Genomic DNA, 21,455 nt, shown 5'->3' on the forward strand with positions numbered 1-21,455 from the left:
ATTAATGATTATAATTAAATGCTCTAAATGTTTCTAGCCATTGAGATCTAATGTGCTAGATCACAACCATTTCCAAAGCTGAATTTAAGTTGATTTCTTCGTGGACTCGTACAATAGTCTAGCAAATCTAATAGAATTTTTTGCCCAACAGCCTAAGATTTTACCGATCATTTAGTTTTTGCAGACGATCGGTGAAAGTCTGTGTCCCGAAACCCCCACTAAAACGCTTATCAACCAAAAAGTCTGAAAAGCAAAAAGTATAAGAACCTGTACACAGTCCGGAACACCACTTTGTGCATGCTTGAGCCCAGTAAGCTGCACAGTTCCTAGTGTTGTTTGAATGATCATTGGGACTTGGACCCCCACCCTCGTCTGCATTGGTAGAGGAAATGTATATGTAAAATAAATGATAGGGATACTTTAAAGCAGTCTTTAACCATTTTGTACAGTACATTTTCAGAAAGACGTCTGTGCCATATACCCAGTTTTATTGTATGGGAGAGTGGCTCTGATATTGGTTAAGAAGCAATAAGTTATGAGCACAAAAATGTTATCCTCAGTGATTGCTATTCTAAGTCGTTGGTGCGCAGGAAGAAAGGTGTACTAGTCATACACGGTATTTTACACGAATTCTTCTGCAGAGTAAGGGAACACCAGACAGACCAGGACTAATCTTTCAAAAACACTTGCAATACATTTCTAGCCGTATGGGGAGGAGGCTTACCGTATATTTTATAATTTATTTTTTTCATCTTATTTTTTTTTTGCGTGTGAGTCCCTAGCTTATGAATTATGATTGTATTATCTAATTTTAGGGGCATTAATGTGTGAAATCTGTCTAGATCTTCCAAATAATTCCGCCAAAAACTTAACAAAGATCCCTTAATCCTAATGATCACTTCTTTATCTCTCACTGGATGTGTCACATCCTCTGATGACATGATGATGTGGCAACTAATATAATTTGCTGTAGTAAGGCTGTGCAAGGCAGTCTTTTAAGGCTCTAGAAGAAAAACTATAAAAAAAAAGATTGCCATTTGATGTTTTGTTCTTTTTTTAATACCAAAAATGTGGCCCCTTCCATAATTTACACTACTATATTGGTGATAATAGCCAATTTGTTAGTTGCGCAACCCTTTAAAGTAAATGACATGACAATTCTAGCTTCTTCACCCCTGTGTTAATGGAAATCACGACTCTTAGAATTTTTTGCTTTTGACAAGCATTTTTAGGTATATATTTTTTTTCCTCAGCACTTAATATCGACACAAAGTCTGTGTATAGTTGAGCGTTGTACAAACTTTTTCTTTTCCTTTTAGCTAGCAGTTTAAGTTTGTGTTCTAGAGAATCAATTAAAAGTAAAAGACATTTCCAAACTGTGACAACATTAATAACAATATTTCTCAAACTTCAGGGACTGGCTACCTCCAGGCAACAAACTTTCAGCCACATTTCTATGACATAGTATTGTATCAAACATTTTTTCTGTATTTTATGATAAAAGCAAAACACTAGTTTCATATGAAAGCAAATTTTAAGAGTTTTGGGACCTGGGTGGAGGGGTGGGAGGGATTTGGTGTTATATTCTGCATATGGAATTGTGCTGTACATGGTAACAAGAATGCAGGATTTTCACAATATAAATAGCAGGCAGTGGGGGAAAATGCTTAAGTTCATTAATTATTATAACATTTTTTTTCGGAGTTACAGGAATCGATTTTTAAGAAGTGTAAACCGTAAACAAGGATGTATTATAAAACCATTAAAAAAAAAAGAAAAGAGAAAAAAGCTTGTACCCAAATCCGTAAACTATTTTTTAAACCAAAGCACATTTTGAAGAAACCAACTGGGCTCAGAAAATTGAGAAAAAAAAGCAAAAAAAAAAAAGCAAATGGACTATTTATATTTAACGCATTGTTTACATAAGTCTTTACAGTTTCAGACCTCAACTACAGACCAGTCAAAATTAATTCCACATTTTCCATGGGTTGACACTAAGCTCAATTTTTTCCTGTCTGGAATCCTAAAGTATTAGCTGATTTGGTAAGCAATCAGTCACAAGTGAGCAGTTTACATCTCGTTGTGCTTCTGCTTGGTTTTACCATGTGTGAATTAGTCGATCAGTGGCCATTTAAAACATTGGTATACAATGCACTGACTGATTTTTCTGGACGACCAAATATATTTTGGAAAGCCCCAAAAAACACTTACCCTCAAGCTTGTCTTGCACAACAGTCCTTTGTAGTGCAACTGATATGTAGTCTTGTCAAAACCGTTAATGCTAATTAACAAGTTGCCAATGCATAGGTTGTATGTACCATTGCAACCGAATACTACTTTCTTAAATTCCAATCTTAAGCGTATTAAGACTTGAGATGTGTGTACATTTTGAACATTCTTCAAAAATCTTTGTTACATCTTGTATTTTACTCCTGGATAATGAGCCATTAGTTTTGTCTGGTCTTCAATAAATAATCAAAGATGGTGCAGAATTTTGCAGTGTTCGTATTGTTTCACTATGTATGTGCAGTTCTGAATGTATCTATCACAACTCCCTGTGGGCAGCAGCAAGGAGGCACCGAGTTCCTCATCCTTGCCTTTTGCTGTTACTTTTCTCTCTGGTATATAGTGGCTCTACTGAAAGAGTTAAGGAGAGGCTGCCATGCAGGGATAAGATCCTCTTACTGCCATGGGTTGGCATACCCTATGGCAGAGCTACAACTTAAAAGACTAAAGGATTTCAGTAAAAGGAAACCAGAAAATAAGACAATAAGCCTAAATATCCTCAGAGACTCAACAAATAGCCATAAATTACCAAGCAGGACTTTCTGTAGCTCTTCTGTTTCGTACTGGATATCTTCTGTGATGCTTTATTTTTTTATTGTTACAATATCACCGGCTTCATTTGATATAAAAAAAAGTCTATTTTTTTTTCTGCAAAAAAGTTCCCTCCTGTTCCCCATTTTGTGTTTTCCTGTTTTGACGAATGTAGTAACTTCAGTCCTTCAATCGTGGAAGGTGGGATGAGATGAAGGTCCATATCCCTCCTGAGGTACAAAGCTATTGGACAACCAGGACACCCTGCCAACCCATCCTCAAGCATAGAAATCTGAGAACTATGGCTGCTTAAATACAGATATGTTTGCTATTTTAGCGTAAATCACCAGCTTCTAGCTCTGCCCAGCGTGTAAATTTATTAATTGTACTTTGTACAATTTGTGTTGCCATTAGCCCTGCTTTAAACATGGAAATTTAAACTATTATGCCAAATATACAGAAATACCAAACAATATATACACTTTGGTTTGTAATACAGCCAATGGCTGGTACAGCTTAAAATGCAAAGTGTGCCCAAATAAGTGTTTTAGTAGACTTGTGTTGATCCCAGATAGTTTTCTACCATTTGGCTTCCTGGCTATAAATAAATGTAAGAAGTCAGAATTGTTGATGTGTGTTATTAGTGTAGTGGCAATCCATAATGGATGCATTTTTTGGAACGGGACCATTAAACAGGGTACAAATGATCTAACATGAAGTGATTATCCAAAGCTGTATTATGCATGTGAATGTTTTCAGACATTGACTGCTGGTTTGGCTTTGTTTCCATTGCAGGGAGAGTGTTTTGTTTTTCTTATTTTTTTATGTAGTCAAAGTAAAGTAAATGTGACTAGGATACGTAATTTTATCCTTCGTTTATTAAATCTAACTTTTATTTTGATCTGAAACTGTCAATGTTCTGTATAATGAAACACAAGATCTTGTGATGATTTTGTTGCTCTCCTGTATGATGTAAACTTTTTAATTTTTGGTCCTTTTAAATGTAAAACCTCAAGTTCCTGCATTTGGCTATGGTACGGCATCAAACGCTGTCTGGGCACAAGTTTAGTATGTCAGGTTTACGTGATTCTTAGAGAGAGAAGCTGGTTCCACCTGTCTGACTTCCAGGAATCCTGCCAGGGAGGCACCTTTTTTATTGTGTAAGAGCTCACCTTGTTTTTGGATGAGTCACTTGCTTCATATTAAAATAATTAGTGAGTATAATTAAGTAAAGATCTAATCGCTCTTAAATAACATTCACATCACACAATTTTCTCTCAGGGGTTGGGTTATAGACTTGTTAACCAAGTCCTATAACTTCCTGCTCTGCTTCTTTTTTTTTCCCCCTCCACTGCGAAGAAACATTAAAGGGAGAGCGCTATTGTTTAATTTTTTACTTTACATATCTGTATGAGCATGCCTCTTCAAAATGTAGTTTCTGGACCTCCTTATGTCCAGGACCTTGTAAGGAATAAAAAGAAACTGGAAGGAGGGGTGTCTCTGTTGCCGCAGCCTTTCTCTCGTAGTCCCACCTTTTGCCTCATTGGGCTGGTACGTTTTCCTCATGGACTTTCCTATTCAGGTCAGAGCACTCTTTTTAGAGAGCTCGCATTATAGTGTCATATAGATGAAACGAAAGATAATGCAGAAGATTCTGGTTATCCAAACATTCGAGAAACTTTCAGTCTTAATGTACAGTGATGAAAAAAAACAAACTGTTATTTTATGATCTTTTCATTAAAAGCTTGATTGAAAACAAGTTGATTTACGCTTGAAAATTATTTTTGTCTTTTACTTTGATTTTATTGTCTCCAACAGACTTTGATAACAGAAAAAAATAACTTGCTACTACAGTGCTGATGTGTTTTTGTTTTATTTTTCTTACTACATATCAGTAAGAAATTTCTTGTGTTTTAAGAATGCACATAAAACTCCCAAAAAAGCTCTAAAGCTGACCCTAATCACAGATCATTGATAGTTATGATTGTTTTTCAAGTTGTTTAAAGAGTTACCCTTGCTACTTTGTTAGGCTGCTGTGTTTTCTCCCTCATCCTGGAACAGGCAGTTTCCTAGAAATCCTGAAAGACCAACGGGGTCTCCTGTGATCAGTTCCAGTTTTGGCAGTGACTGACTGAAAACCTACCATCTTAACTAAGGAGTAGTGATGAGCGAATATACTCGGTACTCGAGATTTCCCGAGCACGCTCGGGTGTCCTCCGAGTATTTGTAAGTACTCGGAGATTTAGTTTTCATCGCCGCAGCTGAATGATTTACATCTGTTAGCCAGCTTGATTACATGTGGGGATTCCCTAGCAACCAGGCAACGCCCACATGTACTTATGCTGGATAACAGATGTAAATCATTCAGCTGCGGTGCTGAAAACTAAATCTCCGAGTACTTACTCGGAGGACACCCGAGCGTGCTCGGGAAATTTTGAGTTATCTTTCGTCAGTTTTCAATATGTTCCTACATAAAAGGCTTTTGCTGCAGCCAGTTGTCTTACAGCCAGGGCTGTGGAGTCTGCAAGCCAAACATGTGAGACTCCTCAATTTCCCTCACTTCCAACTCCACAGCACTGCCTCATTACTGAGCATATATAAAGTGCAGCACAGATTCACCTCAACTAAAAGCCTTGATCGTTAGATCAGGAACAGCACGGACAATTTAGAACTTTCCCAAATTTGTATGAAAACATTCACAGCACATCTTGCATTGTACTACTGGACCCAATTTATTATATATCTTACGAGTTGGTCCATTGTATACCAACACGACTCCACCCAAATGAACACAGACTTCACAACCCTGCTTACAGCCATACGTCAGACATTATGAAGGAGGGACATGGCCGAGTTCCTTAAACACATAGAAGTTTCTATACCTATTTACCAGTTTTAATTTTAATATGGGATCAATATGATTTCCGAAATGTGGGATATCAAATTATTCAGTGGTACTAACTTCTTATCTGCTCAGACTAAACACCCATGCTTGCAAATGTTCTTTGTGCAAGATCTGAAACTGTTGCAAAATAAGTGTAGCTGTTTTCCGTGACAACCACCCAGTATTTTATACAAGTTATTTTTCTCTGGATAAATTCACAAATAGAAATGATAGGAAGCATTCCCCCCTTTTCTGCTTATTGAATAAGGAATTTTTTCATAAATCAGTTGGCAGTTGCATAGGTTTAATCTAAACAACTTTTAAAGAGGGTTGTCTACTACTCTGCCTACCCCTTCTCAATTGCTATAAATCCTTGTGTGAAATAAGAGCCTATACTGTCCTCCAGTGCCAGCACCATTCCAACGACGACAGCACCATTCCAATGACATCGGCACCTTGGTTTCCCACTGAACCCAGTGTCGGACGGGATGCCAAGGGCCCACCAGTGACATTGCCTTTAGGGGGCCCACTTTTCACCTGCCTACAAATATTGCATGACCCTCTTTCACAAATTTACCCATATAATAGTAAACTGGGTCGTTTCATTATTGATTGATGATATGCTACTTTTTTTCTGTACAGCGTGAATTATGCCAAGTACTGCCCATACAATGGGGTTGGTGGCCCAGATTTGCACAGTGGGGATTCTCCTGGATGTGAGAGTGAAGTGGCCACTAATTGGCTGTAGGGCTCACCAGGCATAACATCACTGGTGACCAGGCGCTGACATCACTGGAACTGCGCTGGCACTATAGGTGATGATAGGCTATTTTATATAGGGGGAATATAGCAATTGAGAAGGAATTGTTCAAGTGCTGGACAATCACTTTATCACCTTACTGACCTTGGACATTGACCTTAGATGTACAGGACAGACCAAAAGTTTGGACACACCTTCTCATTTAAAGTTTTTTTCTGTATTTTCATGACTGAAAATTGTACGTTCACACTGAATGCATCAAAACTATGAATTAACACGTGGAATAATATACTTAACAAAAGAGTGTGGAACAACTGAAATTATCTTATATTCTAGGTTCTTCAAAGTAGCCACCTTTTGCTTTGACTGCTTTGCACACTCTTGGCATTCTCTTGATGAGCTTCAAGAGGTAGTCACCGGGAATGGTCTTCCAACAATCTTGAAGGAGTTCCCAGAGATGCTTAGCACTTGTTGGCCCTTTTGCCTTCACTCTGCATTCCAGCTCACCCCAAATCATCTCGATTGGGTTCAGGTCTGGTGACTGTGGAGGCCAGGTCATCTGGCGTAGCACACCGTCACTCTCCTTCTTTGTCAAATAGCCCTTACACAGCCTGGAGGTGTGTTTGCGGTCATTGTCCTGTTGAAAAATAAATGATGGTCCAACTAAACGCAAACCGGATGCAATAGCATGCCGCTCCAAGATGCTGTGGTAGCCATGCTGGTTCAGTATGCCTTCAATTTTGAATAAATCCTCAACAGTGTCACCAGCAAAGCACCATCACACCTCCTCCATGCTTCACAGTGGGAACCAGGCATGTAGAGTCCATCCGTTCACCTTTTCTGCGTCGCACAAAGACACTGTGGTTGGAACCAAAGATCTCAAATTTGGACTCCTCAAACCAAAGCACAGATTTCCACTGGTCTAATATCCATTCCTTGTGTTCTTTAGCACAAACAAGTCTCTTCTGTTTGTTGCCTGTCCTTTGCAGTGGTTTCCTAGCAGCTATTTTACCATGAAGGCCTGCACAAAGTCTCCTCTTAAGGCCGGGATCACACATGCGAGAAATACGTCCGAGTCTCGCATGGTAATACCCGACATTGCCGCCGTCTCTCTGGAGCGGAGAGTGCGGCCGCATAGCAATACTTGCAGCCGCACGCTCCGCTCCAGAGAGACGGCGGCAATGCCGGGTATTACCATGCGAGACTCGCATGTGTGATCCCGGCCTAACAGTTGTTGTAGAGATGTGTCTGCTGCTAGAACTCTGTGTGGCATTGACCTGGTCTCTAATCTGAGCTGCTGTTAACCTGCGATTTCTGAAGCTGGTGACTCGGATAAACTTATCCTCAGAAGCAGAGGTGACTCTTGGTCTTCCTTTCCTGGGGCGGTCCTCATGTGAGCCAGATTCCTTGTAGCGCTTGATGGGTTTTTGCCACTGCACTTGGGGACACTTTGAAAGTTTTCCCAATTTTTCGGACTGATTAACCTTCATTTCTTAAAGTAATGATGGCCACTCATTTTTCTTTACTTAGCTGCTTTTTTCTTGCCATAATACAAATTCTAACAGTCTATTCAGTAGGACTATCAGCTGTGTATCCACCAGGCTTCTGCACAACACAACTGATGGTCCCAACCCCATTTATAAGGCAAGAAATCCCACTTATTAAACCTGACTGGGCACACCTGTGAAGTGAAAACCATTTCAAGTAACTAGCGCTTGAAGCTCATCAAGAGAATGCCAAGAGTGTGCAAAGCAGTCATCAAAGCAAAAGGTGGCTACTTTGAAGAACCTAGAATATAAGACATAATTTCAGTTGTTTCACACTTTTTTGTTAAGTATATCATTCCACATGTGTTAATTCATAGTTTTGATGCCTTCAGTCTGAATTTACAATTTTCATAGTCATGAAAATACATAAAAATCTTTAAATGAGAAGGTGTGTCCAAACTTTTGGTCTGTACTGTACGTCCAGGCGATTTGGTGCGTACAAAGGCTGTGCTTTTCCGCGTTCACCACTGGGTATTAGCTGATTCTGACAGCTGACACCCGGCACTCAGTGCATGAATGGTACCCGCACTGCTCCCGCCTCTTTAAGCCCCTAAATACTGCATGCCCTTGTGACATCGTAGCGGGGCACGATCGTTACGATGGTGACGCGATGTAGTCGTGATGACATCCGAGTCACCAGTCTCTGGCGGCAAACTCATTGGGCCATGCGCAGAGCACGATCTCAGGGGCTTGTGTTAGTGCAACACTGACAGGTATAATCCATTGCAAAGCATTATAACTGCGATCAGGCTGCTGAAAGTTGCATAGCGGGACAAAGTAAAAAAAAAAATATTTTTTTTAACTAGAAAATAAAAATGTTATTAACTTTTGTGTGACAGAACGCAGAGAATAAAAGGCATACACATGAAAAGTTTAAAAATTGTAAAAAAAATTTTTTCACAAATACACATCATCAAGTACAATATGCCACAAAAAACAATCTCCGAATCTGTGGGATCCGTCGAAGTGTTCCAGGGTTATTACCTCGTAAAGTGACACTGGACAGAATTGAAAAATTTGGCCTGGTCATGAAGGTGAAAACAGACTTGGGGGTTAAGGGGATAATCCAGTATAGACCTAGTACTGATAGTTTTGCTTTAATTGTAACTAATGTAGACCATTTCCAGCAAGCTAAATGGGAGCTTCAAAGAGATACTTTTTTTTTTTTCCCTACACTAGTACAGGCATTTGCTCTAGCTATTTACCGTAACTAATAGACAATAGTTAAATTAATTAGCACTGTACAAACATTAGTCACTAAGTATATAAAAAAAAAAAATCCTACTTGCACAGAGCAAACAAATCCTGAAGGTGTGGAGGGGTCTGAAAAACAATATCGTAATAAAAAGTTATTGAACCTTTTTGTTTTTCATGGACTAAAGCCCCCGTCACACATAGCGAGATCGCTAGTGATATCGCTGCTGAGTCACAAGTTTTGTGACGCAACAGCGACCTCAGTAGCGATCTCGCTATGTGTGACACGTACCAGCGATCAGGCCCCTGCTGCGAGATCGCTGGTCGTGTCGGAATGGCCTGGACCTTTTTTTGGTCGCTGAGGTCCCGCTGACATCGCTGAATCGGTGTGTGTGACACCGATCCAGCGATGTCTTCACTGGTAACCAGGGTAAACATCGGGTTACTAAGCGCAGGGCCGCGCTTAGTAACCCGATGTTTACCCTGGTTACCAGCGTAAATGTAAAAAAAAAAAAAAACAGTACATACTTGCCATCTGATGTCCGTCAGGTCCCTTGCCGTCTGCTTCCTGCTCTGACTGAGATCCGGCCGTACAGTGAGAGCAGAGCGCAGCAGTGACATCACCGCTGCGCTCTCGCTGTACGGCGGCTCAGTCAGAGCAGGAAGCAGACGGCAAGGGACCTGACGGACATCAGATGGCAAGTATGTACTGTTTTTTTTTTTTTACATTTACGCTGGTAACCAGGGTAAACATCGGGTTACTAAGCGCGGCCCTGCGCTTAGTAACCCGATGTTTACCCTGGTTACCCGGGTGCTGCAGGGGGACTTCGGCATCGTTGAAGACAGTTTCAACGATGCCGAAGTCGTTCCCCTGATCGTTGGTCGCTGGCGAGCTGTCTGTATGACAGCTCCCCAGCGACCACACAGCGACTTACCAACGATCATGGCCAGGTCGTATCGCTGGTCGTGATCGTTGGTAAATCGCTATGTGAGACGGGGCCTTAAGACTGAAATATATTTTCCTTTTACACATGCAATGGTAATGTTTTCATATACCAGAAGAAACTATCGCAGTTCCATTAAAAACTCACAATGGTGGCAGGAAGGGGTTAACATTGCTTTTGAGTTACTGATTGGGGGGTTTCTTCTGATTGACAGTTCAGGCCAACAGTGTCATTGCGCTGCTGCCCTGAACGATCTGCACTCCAAAGCTGCTAGGAGGCAGCTGTGCCGCTGTAACAGCGGAAGTACAGTGGAACTGAAGATGGCTGGACCGGAAGCTTGTAAGCACTGCAGATTTTCGATGGCAACATGCATAAAAGTATTAAGCCGGTCATATACATCAAATGTGTCTATTGGGTGATTGATGCTCTCCAATACACGAGCGCTTGTTCCCCCGAGCACCCCTGTGTTGTCTATAAGATGGTAACCAGACAGGTCTGGTGATGGCTTATCTCTGGGAGAACTGCAATCGGCAGTCCAAAATCAGACATGCCCAACCAACATCTCCCCTGACTATCAGTTGTACATTGTCCCCATACACACTAGACTGTCAGCCAAACCTGTCGATATTTGCAGCTCGGATGCCATTAGTCTGATATGTGTGAGGGCCTGCAGGCTGAATTTTCACGAATCAGTTATGTGCCAAAAAATGTTTTGCGCCGAAGACGGACACAACTAATGTGAACATTCCTCAATCAAAAAACAATGCATTTCTAGTTTGGCTCTAGGACCAGTCCAGCTCAACAACTGATGAATGGGAATAATATCTTACAAATCTGTCATAATCTGAAAGCACTTTCCCACCAGTGTTCTGTATCATGCAGAGTGGGGAAAACTGGATGACCTTCTACAGTTGTGGCCAAAAGTATTGACACCTCTGCAATTCTGTCAGATAATACTCTTTATTTTATTCCTGAAAATGATTGTAAACACAAATTCTTTGGTATTATTATCTTCATTTAATTTGTCTTAAATGAAAAAACACAAAAGAGAATGAAGCAAAAAGCAAAACATTGATCATTTCACACAAAACTCCAAAAATGGGCCAGACAAAAGTATTGGCACCCTCGGCCTAATACTTGGTTGCACAACCTTTAGCCAAAATAACTGCGACCAACCGCTTCCGGTAACCATCAATGAGTTTCTTACAATGCTCTGCTGGAATTTTAGACCATTCTTCTTTGGTAAACTGCTCCAGGTCCCTGATATTTGAAGGGTGCCTTCTCCAAACTGCCATTTTTAGATCTCTCCACAGGTGTTCTATGGGATTCAGGTTTGGACTCATTGCTGGCCACCTTAGAAGTCTCCAGTGCTTTCTCAAACCATTTTCTAGTGCTTTTTGAAGTGTGTTTTGGGTCATTATCCTGCTGGAAGACCCATGACCTCTGAGGGAGACCCAGCTTTCTCACACTGGGCCCTACATTATGCTGCAAAATTTGTTGGTAGTCTTCAGACTTCATAATGCCATGCACGAGGTCAAACATCAGGGAACCTCTGCCATGTTTGACTGTAGGGACTGTGTTCTTTTCTTTGAATGCCTCTTTTTTTCTCCTGTAAACTCTATGTTGATGCCTTTGCCCAAAAAGCTCTACTTTTGTCTCATCTGACCAGAGAACATTCTTCCAAAACGTTTTAGGCTTTTTCAGGTAAGTTTTGGCAAACTCCAGCCTGGCTTTTTCATGTCTCGGGGTAAGAAGTGGGGTCTTCCTGGGTATCCTACCATATAGTCCCTTTTCATTCAGACGCCGACGGATAGTACGGGTTGACACTGTTGTACCCTCGGACTGCAGGGCAGCTTGAACTTGTTTGGTTTGGATGTTAGTCGAGGTTCTTTATCCAACATCCGCACAATCTTGCATTGAAATCTCTAGTCAATTTTTCTTTTCCGTCCACATCTAGGGAGGTTAGCCACAGTACCATGGGCTTTAAACTTCTTGATGACACTGCGCACGGTAGACACAGGAACATTCAGGTCTTTGGAGATGAACTTGTAGCCTTGAGATTGTTCATGCTTCCTCACAATTTGGTTTCTCAAGTCCTCAGGCAGTTCTTTGGTCTTCTTTCTTTTCTCCATTCTCAATGTAGTACACACAAGGACACAGGTTGAGTCAACTTTAATCCATGTCAACTGGCTGCAAGTGTGATTTACTGTAGTTATTGCCAACACCTGTTAGGTGCCACAGGTAAGTTACAGGTGCTGTTAATTACACAAATTAGAGAAGCATCACATGATTTTTCGAACAGTGCCAATACTTTTGTCCACCCCCTTTATGTTTGGTGTGGAATTTTATCCAATTTGGCTTAGGACAATTCTTTTTGTGTTTTTTCATTTAAAAGAAATTAAATGAAGATAATAATACCAAAGAATTTGTGTTTGCAATCATTTTCAGGAAGAAACTGAGTATTATCTGACAGAATTGCAGGGGTGTCAATACTTTTGGCCACAACTGTATATAAAAGGACTATAGTATTTTACAGTAATGTGAGAAAAGTGAAGTATTTCCTGACTACCTACAATGGTACATATTTTTAATTTTGACGATTGGAGCATGAAAAGTAAGGCTTTTTCATTTTTCGCGGAGAACTTAAAAAAAACCCTTAATCATTTAGACTGAAAAAATGTTGCATTCATTAAACTCAAATATATTCTGGACTGATATTTTCTGAGGCCTTATTAATACAAGGTAACTTTAAAGAATACTGACATGTCCTTCTGTGTGGTTCGGGTTGGACTGGCAGGGATTATATGTTCAGACTAAGAAACTATTCACATGGCACATGACACATTCACTGAAGCTGTACTGAATACATGACTGTTCACACAGCGATCGTGGGACCTAATATACAGATATAGCCATTGAGTAATGCTTCCAACTGGAAAAGAAAGGTGGGGCGATTGTGGATTGGATATTTTTGCTCATAATCTATCCTCTGTATAATGAAGTGATGTGTAATAAGGTAATTTAGGGAAAAGGAAGGTGAAACAGTAACACAAAAAGTTAGATATAAAATCCTGATTTTAGGGAACACTGTCTTATTGGTAATTATAAGAACATTCCTTTTTTGCTTAGGTTTCTTTATAATTTACCAATGATTTGTGAGTGTCTGACACCACAGAGCCCACCAGCTGTCAGAATAAAGGGTTGCAGTGCTATTTATGTATTGTGGCAACTCTTCATTTTTCTCCTTCCCAGCTGTGCATACAGTTGTGCTCAAAAGTTTTCATACCCTGGCAGACTTTTTGCTTTCTTGGCCTTTTTTCAGATATTATGAGTAACACCAAAACTTTTTCTCCACTCATGGTTAGTGGTTGGGTGAAGCCATTTATTGTCAAACTACTGTGTTTTCTCTTTTTAAATCATAATGATAACCCAAAACATCCAAATGACCCTTATCAAAAGTTCATATACCCTGGTGATTTTGGCCTGATAATATGCACAGAAGTTGACACAAATGGGTTTGAATGGCTACTAAAGGTAACATCCTCCCCTGTGACCTGTTTGCTTGTAGTGTGTGTGCATAAAAGCTGAGTGAGTTTCTGGGATCCAGACAGACTCTTGCATCTTTCATCCAGCCTCTGACGTTTCTGGACTGTGAGTCATGGGGAAAGCAAATGAATTCTCAACGGATCTACGGGAAAAGGTAGTTGAACTGTATAAAACAGGAAAGGGATACAAAAAGATATCCAAGGAATTGATAATGCCAGTCAGCAGCGTTCAGACTGTGATTAACAAATGGAAAATCAAGGGCTCTGTAAAATCAAAACCACAGTCAGGCAAACCATCAAAAATATTTTCCACAACTGCCAGGAAAACTGTTCAGGATGCAAAGAAAAACCCACAAATAACATCAGTTGGAATACAGGAGTTTGAAAAACTAGCGGTGTGGCTGTTTCAAGATGAACAATAAGGAGGCACTTGAAGAAAAATGGGCTGTATGGTTGAGTCGCCAGAAGAAAGCCATTACTAAGAAAATGCCACAGAGACAAGCCTCAAAACTTCTGGAACATGGTAATTTGGAGCGATGAGGCCAAAATTGAACTTCTTGGCCACAACCATAAATGTTACATTTGGAGAGAGGTCAACAAGGAACACCATTCCTACTGTAAAGCATGGAGGTGGATCGCTGTTTTTTTGGGGGGATGTGAGCTATAAAGGCACAGGAAACTTGGTCAAAGTTGAAGGAAAGATGAATGCAGCACGTTATCAGCAAATACTGTAGGCAAATTTGCACTCAACAGCCCGGAAGCTGCACATGAGACGTACTCGGACATTCCAACATGACAACGATCCAAAACAAGGCCAAGTCGACCTGTCATTGCCTACAGCAGAACAAAGTGAAGGATCTGGAGTGGCCATCTCAGTCTCCTGACCTCAATATCATTGAGCTACTCTGGGGAGATGTCAAGCGCACAGTTCATGCTAGACAGCCCAGGAATTTACAGGAACTGGAGGCTTTTTGCCAAGAAGAGTGGGCAGCTTTACCATCTGAGAAAATAAAGAACCTCATCCACAACTACCGCAAAAGACTTCAAGCTTTCAATGATGTTATAGGGGAAAATACACGGTATTAAGAAATGGGGTATGTGAACTTTTGATCAGGGTCATTTGGATGTTTTGGGTTGTCATTATGATTTAAAAGGAGTAAACAGTAGTTTGACAATAAATTGCTTCACCCACCGTCTAACCATGAGTGGAGGAAAAGTTTTGGTGTTATCATTCATATTCTCTCAAAAAAGGCCAAGAAAGCAAAAATTCTGCCGGGGTACATAAATTAACAATTTTCAACACTTGTGGAGACACAGAAGAGGGGCCTCCTTTGGAAGAACAATATTTGGGCCCTTGGCAGTCCAACATCTTAGCATAACACACAAATCCAGCTGCTTTGAAGGTGGAATTGGGCCCCATTACCTCTTGGGACCCTGTGCTGCTGCTCAGAGTCCCGGGTCAGTGGTGACTTTTCAGGGTTGTCCCTTTGACAAAGGGAATACAAACATCCAAATGTCAATTTATTCATACATTTTTTTGGAGGAGCACAAAATAGTTATGCAAAAAAAGGTCTTCAGAACTTTTAGTACATGCATTTACTAAAACTGATATGTTAGTGGTAATAGGTCCTCTGTTAACAAAAATGGTTAGGGTGCCCTACAAGCGGCAAGGCCCCGTGGCATGCTTGCAGTATGGGTTCTTGGTATGTAGCCAAATGTAGAGATTCGCTCCTAGATGCAATGCCTCTGGGTAAAAATTCTCCAATACATATATTATTCTGTGAAACTAGCCACAATTTTTTTTCAGATTCATACAGAATCTAAAAAAAATATATGGTCTTATGTGTGAGGCCTAGAAAAGTATTGGCACATTTTCAATTGATAATTTGTGACTTCTTTGCCACTTAGTAATACATTGTAAGGCTTTTACTTTTTTGTTTTATGTAGAAAAATATTTAGAACTAGCTGTACTACCCGGCTTCGCCCGGGTTAATGACTGCTGTTAGCAAAATAGAATGTGTTAACAAAAATTTATTCTGCACACAAAAACCACAAAACAAATAGATAGAAATGTAATTATTAAAAGGCAAAAACTAAGCAAATAGAAGCATTTCACAACATATATTAGCTTTGTTATACTGAGAATGTCTTTGTTGCCTATATTAACCAATCAGAGCTCAGGTTAATTAACTGTAGCAAAATAGAAGCTGAGCTGTGATTGGTTGCTATTGGCAGCCTGATAAATCCCCAGCCAACAGGAAGCCCTCCCCCCTGGCAGTATATATTAGCTCACACATACACATAATAGACAGGTCATGTGACTGACAGCTGCCGTATTTCCTATATGGTACATTTGTTGCTCTTGTAGTTTGCTTATTAATCAGATTTTTATTTTTGAAGGACAATACCAGACTTGTGTGTGTTTTAGGGCGAGTTTTATGTGTCAAGTTGTGTGTGTTGAGTTGCGTGTGGCGACATGCATGTAGCGACTTTTGTGAGATGAGTTTTGTGTGGCGACATGCGTGTAGCAACATTTTGTGTGTTGAGTTGCATGTGACAGGTTAGTGTAGCAAGTTGTGTGCAGCAAGATTTGTGCATGGCGAGTTTTGCGCGTGGCGAGTTTTATGTGTGGTGCATTTTGAGTATGTGCAAGTTTTGTGTGAGGCAACTTTTGCATGTGGTGCAACTTTTGTACATGTGGCAATTTTTCTGTGTGTGCAAGTTTTGCATGAGGTGAGTTTTCCATGAGGTGAGTTTTGCACGTGTGGCGAGTTTTGCGTGAGCCTAGTTTTGCATATGGCGAGTTTTGCATGTAGCGAGTTTTGAGTGGTGACTTTTGTGTTTCGACTTTTATGTGGCGAGGTTGGTGTGTGTGTGTGGTGAAATGTGTGCTGAGGGTGGTATATGTGTTCAAGCACGTGGTAGTGTGTGGCGCATTTTGTGTTTGTGTTCATATCCCCGTGTGTGGTGAGTATCCCATGTCGGGGCCCCACCTTAGCAACTGTACGGTATATACTCTTTGTCGCCATCGCTCTCATTCTTTAAGTCCTCATTGTTCACATCTGGCAGCTGTCAATTTTCCTCCAACACTTTTCCCTTCACTTTTTCCCCATTATGTAGATAGGAGCAAAATTGTTTGGTGAATTGGAACGCGCGGGGTTAAAATTTCACCTCACAACATAGCCTATGACGCTCTCGGGGTCCAGACGTGTGACTGTGCAAAATTTTGTGGCTGTAGCTGCGACGGTACAGATGCCAATCCCGGACATACACACATACATACATACACACATTCAGCTTTATATATTAGATATACCTGTATGTAATCTCCTGTATATAGTATATACCTGTGTGTCATCTCACCTATATATAGTATATATCTGTGTGTCATCTCCTGTATATAGTATATACCTGTATGTCATCTCCTCCTATACATAGCATATACCTGTGTCATCTCCTCCTGTATATACTATATACCTGTAGGTAATCTGCTCCTGTATATAGTATATACCTGTGTGTCATCTCCTCCTGTATATAGTATATACCTGTATGTCATCTCCTCCTGTATGTAGTATGTACCTGTATGTCATCTCCTCCTCTATATAGTATATACCTGTGTGTCATCTCTCCTGTATATAGTATATATCTGTGTGTCATCTCCTCCTGTATATAGTATATACCTGTGTGTCATCTCCCCTGTAAATAGTATATACCTGTGTGTCATCTCCTGTATATAGTATATAGCTGTATGCCATCTCCTCCTGTATTAGCCCTCGTTCACACGTTATTTGGTCAGTATTTTTACCTCAGTATTTGTAAGCTAAAATGGCAGCCTGATAAATCCCCAGCCAACAGTAAGCCCACCCCCTGGCAGTATATATTAGCTCACACATACACATAATAGACTGGTCATGTGACTGACAGCTGCCGGATTCCTATATGGTACATTTGTTGCTCTTGTAGTTTGTCTGCTTATTAATCAGATTTTTATTTTTGAAGGATACCAGACTTGTGTGTGTTTTAGGGCGAGTTTCGTGTGTCAAGTTGTGTGTGTTGAGTTGCGTGTGGCGACATGCATGTAGGGACTTTTGTGAGATGAGTTTTGTGTGGCGACATGCGTGTAGCAACTTTTTGTGTGTCGAGTTGCATGTGACAGGTTAGTGTAGCAAGTTGTGTGCAGCAAGTTTTGCGCATGGCGAGTTTTGCGCGTGGCGAGTTTTATGTGTGGTGCCTTTTGAGTATGTGCAAGTTTTGTGTGAGGCAACTTTTGCATGTGTTGCAACTTTTGTGCATGTGGCAATTTTTCTGCGTGTGGCAATTTTTCTGCGTGTGCAAGTTTTGCGTGTGGCGAGTTTTGCACGTGTGGCGAGTTTTGCATGTGGAGAGTTTTGCGCGTGGCGAGTTTTGAGCGGCGACTTTTGTGTTTCTACTTTTATGTGGCGAGGTTGGTGTATGTGTGGTGAAATGTGCACTGAGGGTGGTATACAGTTAGGTCCATATATATTTGGACAGAGACAACATTTTTCTAATTTTGGTTACAGACATTACCACAATGAATTTTAAACAAAACAATTCAGATGCAGTTGAAGTTCAGACTTTCAGCTTTCATTTGAGGGTATCCACATTAAAATTGGATGAAGGGTTTAGGAGTTTCAACTCCTTAACATGTGCCACCCTGTTTTTAAAGGGACCAAAAGTAATTGGACAATTGACTCCAAGGCTATTTCATGGGCAGGTGTGGGCAATCCCTTCGTTATGTCATTCTCAATTAAGCAGATAAAGGGCCTGGAGTTGATTTGAGGTGTGGTGCTTGCATTTGGAAGGTTTTGCTGTGAAGTAAACATGCGGTCAAAGGAGCTCTCCTTGCAGGTGAATCAAGCCATCCTTAAGCTGCGAAAACAGAAAAAACCCTTCCGAGAAATTGCTACAATATTAGGAGTGGCAAAATCTACAGTTTGGTGCATCCTGAGAAAGAAAGAAAGCACTGGTGAACTCATCAATGCAAAAAGACCTGGGCGCCCACGGAAGACAACAGTGGTGGATGATCGCAGAATAATCTCCATGGTGAGGAGAAATCCATTCACAACAGCCAACCAAGTGAACAACACCCTCCAGGAGGTAGGCGTATCAATATCCAAATCTACCATAAAGAGAAGACTGCATGAAAGTAAATACAGAGGGTTCACTGCACGGTGCAAGCCACTCATAAGCATCAAGAATAAAAAGGCTAGACTGAACTTTGCTAAAAAAACATCTAAAAAAGCCAGCACAGTTCTGGAAGAACATTCTTTGGACAGATGAAACCAAGATCAACCTCTACCAGAATGATGGAAAGAGAAAAGCATGGCAAAGGCATGGTACAGCTCATGATCCAAAGCATACCACATCATCTGTAAAACACGGCGGAGGCAGTGTGATGGCTTGGGCATGCATGGCTGCCAGTGGCACTGGGTCACTAGTGTTTATTGATGATGTGACACAGGACAGAAGCAGCCGAATGAATTCTGAGGTATTCAGAGACATACTGTGTGCTCAGATCCAGCCAAATGCAGCCAAACTGATTGGTCGTCGTTTCATACTACAGATGGACAATGACCCAAAACATAAAGCCAAAGCAACCCAGGAGTTTATTAAAGCAAAGAAGTGGAATATTCTTGAATGGCCAAGTCAGTCACCTGATCTCAACCCAATTGAGCATGCATTTCACTTGTTAAAGAGTAAACTTCAGACAGAAAGGCCCCACAAACAAACAGCAACTGAAAACCACCGCAGTGAAGGCCTGGCAGAGCATCAAAAAGGAGGAAACACAGCGTCTGGTGATGTCCATGAGTTCAAGACTTCAGGCAGTCATTGCCAACAGAGGGTTTTCAACCAAGTACTAGAAATGAACATTTTATTTAAAATTATTGAATCTGTCCAATTACTTTTGGTCCCTTTAAAAACAGGGTGGCACATGTTAAGGAGTTGAAACTCCTAAACCCTTCATCCAATTTTAATGTGGATACCCTCAAATGAAAGCTGAAAGTCTGAACTTCAACTGCATCTGAATTGTTTTGTTTAAAATTCATTGTGGTAATGTTTATAACCAAAATTGGAAAAATGTTGTCTCTGTCCAAATATATATGGACCTAACTGTATGTGTTCGAGCACGTGGTAGTGTGTGGCGCATTTTGTGTGTGTGTTCATATCCCCGTGGTGGTGTGATTATCCCATGTTGGGGCCCCACCTTAGCAACTGTACAGTATATACTCTTTGGTGCCATCGCTGTCATTCTTTAAGTCCCCCTTGTTCACATCTGGCAGCTGTTAATTTGCCTCCAACACTTTTCCTTTCATTTTTTCCCCATTATGTAGATAGGGGCAAAATTGTTTGGTGACTTGGAAAGCGCGGGGTTAAAATTTCACCTCACAATATAGCTTTGACGCTCTCAGGGTCCAGACGTGTGACTGTGCAAAATTTTGTGCCTGTAGCTGCGACGCCTCCAACACTTTTCCTTTCACTTTTTCCCCATTATGTAGATAGGGGCAAAATTGTTTGGTGAATTGGAAAGCGCGGGGTTAAAATTTCACCTCACAACATAGCCTATGACGCTCTCGGGGTCCAGACGTGTGACTGTGCAAAATTTTGTGGCTGTAGCTGCTACGGTTCAGATGCCAATCCCGGACATACATACATACATACATACATACATACACACACACACACATTCAGCTTTATATATTAGATTGAGAGTCCTCAGTGGTTGATACCTTTTAATGGCTAACTGAAAAGATGGTAACAAATTGCAAGCTTTCGAGACTACACAGGTCTCTTCATCAGGCAAAGACTAAACGAAATTCTGAAGAATTACATATTTATGCACAACAGCATAGAAAGGAAAAAAAAAAAGGGAAAAACCATGGATAAGACAAGTGACATGAAGCAGAATTACCATGGGTGATAAACAGTTATGTCCATAGATATTGGGCCAGTTCTTAGATAAGGATTGTTTTATTGGGGTCGGGTTCTGTTGTGATGACCCCACATGGTCTGAGGGGCAAGTTCCTTAGTTGATGTAAAAAGATATAAATCCGTGCAACACATTCATTCCTGCAGTTATGCAGGGCATTGTTTTATGTAAGAATTTGTGTGAAGATGCTGCAGAACTTCCTGTGTGAGAGGTGCAACAAGTAAAGTATCAAAAGCCTTTTCTAGCACCGCAAAAAATATGTGGCACCAGCAATACAAAAAAATAGTGCAACTGTATTGTTTATAATATGTAGCAGGGGAAGTAAAAAACTAATTGAAAGTGAGTTGCTTAAGGTCAGTTTTACATTTGGTTATGGAGACCGTTAATCGCCAATCAGTTCACTTTTGGCTGTCATTTAAAGGGGTTGTCCTATGATCAAAGTATATTTTAGTCAATAGACCTAAGAATAAAAATAAGTCTGGATGTGTTCCTGTGATGAGATAATCTTATAAATGTGTCCCTACTGTGTACTGTATAATGGTTGTGTCTGACCATACCACATCTCCGAGGCAGGGGAGGACGCAAAAGAGCATACAGACATCACAGCTGACTCTTTCTGTGAGGTAAAACTTTTCTTTACCTGTTTTTTCAAATGAGCCAGTGCTTCTGTGTCTGCAGGCCTCTGAGATCATAAAAAATCACATTGGTGACATGAGCTCAGCGGCAGTCGGAGCTCCTACCTCACTGACATGAGCTCAGAAGGCTAAAAACATTTTCTCATGATTAAACAGGCATGGAAATGTTTTACCTCACAG

General features: G+C 40.7%; 1 protein-coding gene across 1 annotated transcript in view; it reads left to right on the forward strand.

Annotated features, from left to right (window-relative positions):
* Window positions 1-21,455, forward strand: part of HIC2 (HIC ZBTB transcriptional repressor 2) — a 165,265-nt gene that overhangs the window by 72,859 nt on the left and 70,951 nt on the right. The window lies entirely within an intron of this gene.

This window comes from Ranitomeya variabilis, chromosome 1, assembly GCF_051348905.1.
Source record: "Ranitomeya variabilis isolate aRanVar5 chromosome 1, aRanVar5.hap1, whole genome shotgun sequence".
NCBI classification, from domain to species: domain Eukaryota; kingdom Metazoa; phylum Chordata; class Amphibia; order Anura; family Dendrobatidae; genus Ranitomeya; species Ranitomeya variabilis.